The 8,157-nt window shown below is 42.4% G+C and overlaps 1 pseudogene; it reads right to left on the reverse strand.

The window, feature by feature from the left end:
- Positions 1-7,515, reverse strand: part of LOC122931664 — a 42,841-nt pseudogene extending 35,326 nt beyond the window's left edge.
- Between the last annotated feature and the right edge of the window lie 642 nt (positions 7,516-8,157).

The following is an 8,157-nucleotide window of genomic DNA, read 5'->3' on the forward strand; positions in this document are numbered from 1 at the left end:
ATTATAAAAAGAATTATTTCTACTGGAGAAGGGGGGGCATTATGGTGGGCTTTATTACTCCCCCATGGTATAACCCCCTAGTAGCAGAACCAGCCTCTCCCTGCTCTGCTATCCCTCTGCCCCTTCTCCAAATCCTTATTATGAAATCTTTCTCATTAGGATAAAACACAACATCAGCTCCGCCGAGCCCCCCAGCCAAGTGTTGAAGTGGTGTCTGAGATCCCCAAGGGCCAAGCCAAGTAATTGTAGGTTTTGATGTGAAATATGTTTGTTATACACATATAGCCTACACTGTGCCCCACAATATACAGTATACCTCTACACTGTGTAGTCTGTTTTATAAGCACCATTGACTTGTGGCGGCAGACAGAAAATAATCTGGAAGTGCCCCTCCCGAGACCAGGCTCTGGATCCGCCACTGGACCGCTCACAGGAGTGTACATTTCTTCTAAACTGTAATCCGTATCCTCTGACCTGCAGAAATCAGCACTCGCTTGGTAACAACTAACAGGCAGTGCCTGTAGGCTGTAGCCTGGCCCTGTTACCGAAGCTAGCCAAGTGGTATAAGGTTAAGGTACTAGTAGAGATGAGCGGTTGCTTAATCCTGATTTAAAGTTAAAGTTACTGCAGGATTTGGATTACAGTATAGAAATGTCAAATGTACACTCCTGTGAGAGGTGGGGAGGGAAATCTGTGGATGACACTGTTATAGGGAATCTGTGGATGACACTGTTATAGGGAGGGGTATCTGTGGATGACACTGCTTTGGGGAGGGGGATCTGTGGATGACACTGTTATAGGGAGGGGGATCTGTGGATGACACTGTTATGGAGGGGGAAATAGGGATGACACGGTCATGGGGTGGATCTGTGGATGACACATATAGCATAAGATGCTATATACGATATGTGTCATCCACAGATCCCCCTCCATAACAGTGTCATCCACAGATTCCCCCCATAGCCGTGTCATCCACAGATCCCCCTCCCTATAAAAGTGTCATCCACAGGCAACTAGGACATGTTGAAATCGGAGTGATTTTTTTTTTTTTTTTTTAAACCACAGACAGCAGGACTTTTCTTCCTTGTTGCAGTTTTAAGTATTGGGTAAAATATCGCAACATTTCTAAGCATACTTGTGTAAATGTTTCGTTGTTATAGCTGCCCCCCCTACTTTTGTCCTGGCCCCCAGTGTGCCCCCCCAAAATTTGAAAGCTAGAGACGCCACTGACTAAATGGTAAAACACTGGGTAACACTGACATGGAAAAGGATTTAGAAATTTTAGTGGACAGCAAACTTAACTGTAGAAACCAGTGTCAGGCAGCTGCTGCCAAGGTCAATTAGATTATGGGTTGCCTTAAAAGGGGCATAGATGCCCGTGATGAGAACATAGTGCCTCCACTTTATAAAGCACTAGTCAGACCACACATGGAGTACTGTGTACAGTTCTGGGCTCCTGTGCACAAGAAAGACATAGCAGAGCTGGAGTGGAGGGGGTTTAGAGGAGGGCAACTAAAGTAATAACTGGAATGAGTGGACTACAGTACCCAGAAAAATTATCAAAATTAGGGTTATTTAGTTTAGAAAAAAATCTATCTATAACTATGTATACACATCAGGGTCAGTACAGAGATCTCTACCATCATCTATTTATCCCCAGGACTGTGACTGTGACGAGGGGACATCCTCTGCGTCTGGAGGAAAGAAGGTTTGTACACAAACATAGAAGATGATTCTTTACGGTAAGAGCGGTGAGACTATGGAACTCTCTGCCTGAGGAGGTGATGATGGTGAGTACAATAAAGGAATTCAAGAGGGGCCTGGATGTATTTCTGGAGTGTAACAATATTACAGGTTATAGTTACTAGAATTCTGGAGAAGGATTGATCCAAGGAGTTATTCTGATTACCTGATTGGAGTCATAAAATGAGGAAAATTGGCTTCTACCTCACAGGTTCTTTTTTGCCTCATATTTTTTTCACCAGGGAATCTGGAGTGCTGCCTCATTTTTTAGATAGATTTTCTTGTAATTGTTCTCTATATATACCTACCTTCAAGTCACAAAATTATATTTCTCATGAAATACATTGTACTGTATTTTTCGGTCTATAATACGCACTTTTTTCCCCAAATGTGAAGGGAAGGGGGAATGACAGTGCTTTTTACGGTGCAAATGCTAATGATCACTTCCATTATGGAAGCAGTCATTATTATGCAGGAAGCAAGAGGGGTGTTGAGTGAAGCACTGCGCTGGCTGTACTCATCACCTCCTGGTCTTCTTCCAGGCACATAGGCTACTTTAACACTCGCGTTTGGTGTGGATCCGTCTTGTATCTGCACAGACGGACCCGCACCAATAATGCAAATGCTTGTACCCGTTCATAATGGATCCGTTTGCATTATTCATAAAAATAAAAAAAAAGTCTAAGTCAAAACAGATCCGTCTAGACTTACATTGAAAGTCAATGGGGGACAGATCCGTTTTCAATTGCACTATATTGTGTCAGTGAAAAACGGATCCATCCCTGTTGACTTACATTGCAAGTCAAGACGGATCCGTTTGGCTCCGCATAGTCAGACGGTTACCAAAACTTGGGTTATCCCGCAAAAAATATTCTACAGTTTTCAAACCAGCACCTGGATCTGAATACTTTTGATATTGCATGTAATTAAAAATTTTGCATAACCACTGAGCTATTTAGTAAAATGTATCTGTATAGCGCCACCTGCTGTTTTTTATTTTTATTTATTTCTTTGTCCTGTTAACTGAGACAGCACATGCTCATTTTTAACCTTTAACTGCCTCTTGATCTGTGATAGGGAGAGAGATTCAGGCAGAATGGACACGCCTCCTGAGCTGCAGAAGAATGGACACACCCCCTGAGCTCCAGCAGAATGGACACGCCTCCTGAGCTGCAGAGGAATGGACACTCCCCTTGAGCTGTCAGCTTGATATAAATCTAGCAGAGTAATGAATGGAGAGATCTCTGGACCCATGGGAGGTACAGGGCTGGTTCTAGCGTTCATAGAAAGAGATGTACTGTATGATGTCTGATTTTCATTTTTTACCTTAATCATGGGATAACCCCTTTAAGGGACATTTACATGGGCTGAGAATTGAAAACATCATAGCTAATGAGCGTTCATAGTAACGCTTGTTAGCAATGATCTGGCAATGTAAATGTATAGCTGATTACCAGATGAACGAGCGAATTGGATCTTTAGTGCAGCACAAAAGATTATGGTTTCCCAGTGGCAGATCGCTCTGTGTAAACACAATCTGCTGCCGGAAAACAACGAGGACGTATGGGGAAGAGAGATGGCATTATTGACGGCTCCTTTCCACACTCAGGGGTAGCTGGAAGAGATCACTGCATGTAAATGCACCGATCTCCTTCACTAGCAATCAGCAGATTGTTGTGAAGAAACGTTTCCTTGCCGGCAATCTGCTTGTAGATTGTCCCGTGCAGGGGTCAAGTCCTGGGAAAAAAAGTGTGGGATCCCCCCCTCCCCCAAAAAAATTTAAGAAAAAATATTCCGTCATTATTCCCTTTTATTCCAGAAGTTGTGTCAACAGTGGCGTTTCTAGAGCTGGTGTCACCCGGTGCAGTAGAAAATGGTGTCTCCCCCTGCCCCCCCCCCCCCCCCCCGAACACAAATTCAACCGGAACAAATAATAAATAAATAATTAAATAACAGAAAATTCAACAGGAACAAATACAAGTGCACTTAAAGAACATCTCAATCAATTGAGAACTTTGCTTTCCTGGCCTTCAAAGCTGCAAAACTGTTAATTACTTAATCGAAATAAATAGTTTGCACTAATTCGCTTTCAACTGACAACAGTGTAAGATCGTAAAGCCTAGACTCTCCCATTATAGATCGTAGATAATTTTTGATAAGCTCCTCTCGCACAAAGCCACAGATACGCAGATTGTGAGAAATATTTTCAGACATGGTGTGGGAGGTGTGGGAGAGATTCAATAAAATCCCATTCAGCTATGAAGGTCAAAACTTGTAAAGCTGCCCAATCTGTGACTTCTTCTAAGGCCGAATGCACACGGCCGTTTTTCACGGCCATGAGCAGTCCGTGGAACCACAGGCTGGATTCCTGCTAAGAGCAGGAGTGCACAGCGTCATTGGTTGCTATGACGCCGTGCGCTCCCTGCTGCCGCCACAGTACAGTAATACACTGGTATAGATTATACCAGTGTAGTACTGTATTCCAGCGGCAGCAGGGAGCGCACGGCATCATATCAAACAATGATGCCGTGCGCTCCTTCTCTCAGCAGGAATCGAGCCTGTGGTTCCACGGACTGCTCACGGCCGTGAAAAACGGCCATGTGCATTCGGCCTAAGTCTAACTTTGCTGCTGTTAGGGGTCTTCTCAACCTTGGTATCTCCAGTAACAGCTCACTTTCGGATACCTCATCGTAGAAATTGGTCAGTTTTGGAATGGACACCTTTAATTCTCCTTCAGTGGTAGATATGAGACTCTTTGCTTGAACAGCCTCAAACATGCCTGCTACTTCCATGATGGCGCTTAATCTGGTCTGGAGTTCCAAATGAAAGCGATCAATGCACTCAAGCATCGCCCTCTTATTTTCTTCTTGGAGACTTGTGCTTCCAGCATCTCTTGCCAGTTCCCCTGCCATCCTCTTCTTGAACCTGGCTATTCTCTCTACTGCAATTCCATATTCATCAGCTTTTAAAAGTGCCTGCTGAATTGCATTTTCGACTAGGTGACTGCGGTTCTCACACAGAAAAAGTCTGTGTCTCAAGCTTTGTCAACACTTTAGCAAGACTTAAGTCCTTAGTCTGCAGGTACTGCTGTGCATCATCAACTTCCCTCAGTACATTAGACCAGAAGTGCAGGTAGCATAGAAAAGTAAAGTCACAGACAGCAGGTAGAAGACCTTGTACTGCTCCTCTTGTGTCCATATTTTCGCAAGGTTCACAAAGAGCTTCAAGTCTGTTACTGGCTTAACTGGCATAATGAGCACTCCAGCGTGTTGTAGATAGTCTTTTTATCGACACTCCAGCATGATCAATTAACACATCCCATCGATGGGTGGAAGGAGCAAAAAAAAAGAAAACATTGCCTGCAGAGTTCCAAAAAAGATCACGCAAGATGCATTTTGAGCAAAAGAGTGCTGACCACACAAGTTAAGGGAATGGTCCACACATCCATTAAAAATAGCCTTCCTGTTTTTTTCCTTTAGAATGGATAGTACACCTCCATGGATTCCAGCCATAGTACCATCATTATCATAACCCTGAAGGAGCAAAAAAAAAAGAAAACATTGCCTGCAGAGTTCCAAAAAAGATCACGCAAGATGCATTTTGAGCAAAAGAGTGCTGACCACACAAGTTAAGGGAATGGTCCACACATCCATTAAAAATAGCCTTCCTGTTTTTTTCCTTTAGAATAGATAGTACACCTCCATGGATTCCAGCCATAGTACCATCATTATCATAACCCTGAGAGTGGCACATCATTATGTCTAGTCCATCACTTTCTATTTTTTTTTTAAATGTTAGAACTGAGGTCAGCCGTTTTTTTCGTCCTTAAAGGGAAAAAAATAATAATAATGTATTTTACCTCAACTTTCCTGTTGGTGATGTGTACATATCTGATCACTTCAGACATCTGATCAGTATGCGATACATCAGGTGTGCTGTCAAACATGATGCCAAAGTACTTTGCAGACTTTATGTCCATTACAAACTTCTCCATCACATGATTTGCCAGGACACTTATAAACTCATTCTGAGTTTGTGGAGACAGATAGGAGACAGACACGTTAAGTTTACAGGTGTGCCGCTTTAACCTATTTAGGTGTTCCTTCAGTACTGGATCATACTTGGAAAGCATCTCAACCATCTCAAGAAAGTTCCCTTTATTTAAAGAAGACTCATCTTCCTTCTGGCCACGAAATGCCAGATTCTGCTTGGGAAGAAACAATGTGATTTCCAACAATCTGTGCAAAATGTCCCTCCACTTTTTCTTTTCAGTCTCCATCCTAGAAATAGTTTGTTATTAAAGAAGGAAATTGCGATGGCACACTCTCATTTGGATATAAATTATTATTTAATGTTTTTAGTTAAATCAAGTTAAATAATGTTTAGTCTATGGTAAAACTTTCTTTCTGTATTAAGATAAAAAATGAAAAAATGAGATAAAAAATAATAATAAAGATAAAAAATAAAAATAAAAATGATTAAAAATAATGAAAGTTCAAAGTCTTATGATGGATTTTTAACGGGTCTCTTCAGTAAATATTGGATGGTTATATCATGTAGGCAAAAAATGAGAACAGTTCACTTTTATGAGTTAACGTTGTTTTTTCAAGGTTATACAATGTGACTGGTGGAAAAATTCAAAATATATGAAAAAAGCGGTGCAAAAGAATGTTAATAAAACATATGTGGTTGGTTAAGATATATATCTTGAGAAAAAGGGGTGCTCATTTAAAATAAATGTTGTGCACAACAAAGGTTAATTGAAGTCCATGTGATGCCTCCAGGCTGGTGAGTACATATAAGTGTCACAGTAATGTTCCCGGGTGTACTCCTGGTTTCCCAATGTTGGGATATTTGCCTTATATAGGAAAATAATATAGCGCTTTTGCTGGTATACTTAGTAGGCTTTAACAGTAATATGTTATTATTGCCGGTAGTGCATATTATCACAATGTAAGGGAACAGTATTGCTGATGTTGTACGTTACCCTTCTTCATCTGTTCCGATGCTGTTTCTCCTTTAGGCAAGGACCTGCGTGGCGTCCCACGTGATCACTAGCCTTACCATGTGATGTACGCACGTGACTATGATGCGGTGTGACGTCACTGGTGTTCGTTTTTGATTGGCCAATCCTTTCCACTGCGGGAAGCTTTGAAAAGATTATCGTGACGGTTGATATTCTTCGTCCGAGTAATTTTCAGTTCCAAACGTCCGGGTTAATTGTAGTCCTCACTAGTTCCTCAGACCAGACGCGTTTCGGGACACTTATGGTCCCTTCCTCAGAAACTAGAAATAGTTTGGCCATCAATGGTTTCATGCAGCCTCAGTCTTGCTGTCAAAGTTTTCCACTTTTCAAGAGAGTATAAGTGCTCTTCGTATGTCTCATGATTATATACTTTTGGGCTCAGTTTCCACCACTTCTGAAACCCAGTGACAAATTTGGATGTTGTATCTGTAGTACAGATGGCAAAGAGTCGGCAACAAAAGCAATATAAATTCTTGCTGACAGGTGAGTAAACCAACCATGTCCTCAGAATTTTCTCTCTGTTTGGCATGACCTTGTAAAACCACACTTTCGAAAGTTGACGCACTTCTCCCTTTGCTGCAGCTTTTGCATCGGGCCTTTTTGTGACACTAAAAAGGACCATCTTGGTTCTGGAAAGAAGCACTTTCTCTTTTCACAATTTCTACCCGAAAATGATCTGGAACCGGTATCTCCCAGAAGGACACATTAGATAAAATGTGAAAATCTTTCTCATTAACTGCACTCATGTCTTACTGGATATAGGGTATAAGGGGGCACAGTACAGGGTATGGTAAGGGGGCACAATGGAGGGTATAACAGGGCACAGTACAGGGTAGGAGGCACATTATAGGGTATAAGGGGGCATAGTAGAGGTTAGGAAGCACAGTACAAGTGTATCCCTTTATACCCTTGTACTGTGCCACCAACAGTGTATGTTTAGGGGGCACAGTCCAGTGTAGGGTGGGGCACAGTCCAGGGTAGGATGGGGCACAGTCCAGGGTATCAGACTTACCAAAGCTGGCAGGGAGTCTGAAGCAGGAGGGTCCTGGCTCTGGCTTGCAGGCAGACAGCAGCGGTTCGCAGAGGTGGGTGGTGGGCGGTAATTCAAAGCTGCAGCTTGGCAGGCTGCGGGCATATTAAATCAGGAAAAACTGCAAAAAAACAACAACACAGGTTTGCAGCAAAGATAGAGTGTTTGTCACATAAACCCATCTCAAGATAACACCAAAGGGGGTCAATGGACCTACTAGCAGGGCACCTAAAGGGGGAGAGTGAGTGGTAAAGATTTACAATAAAGGGGGTCGGCTGCCAATGATGGTTTTAAGTAAACTAGGCTACAGCAAGTAAGTGAAATAAAATGTGGAAGGAAAAGACCATCAGAAACGGCG

Source organism: Bufo gargarizans, chromosome 3 (assembly GCF_014858855.1).
Source record: "Bufo gargarizans isolate SCDJY-AF-19 chromosome 3, ASM1485885v1, whole genome shotgun sequence".
Taxonomy (NCBI): domain Eukaryota; kingdom Metazoa; phylum Chordata; class Amphibia; order Anura; family Bufonidae; genus Bufo; species Bufo gargarizans.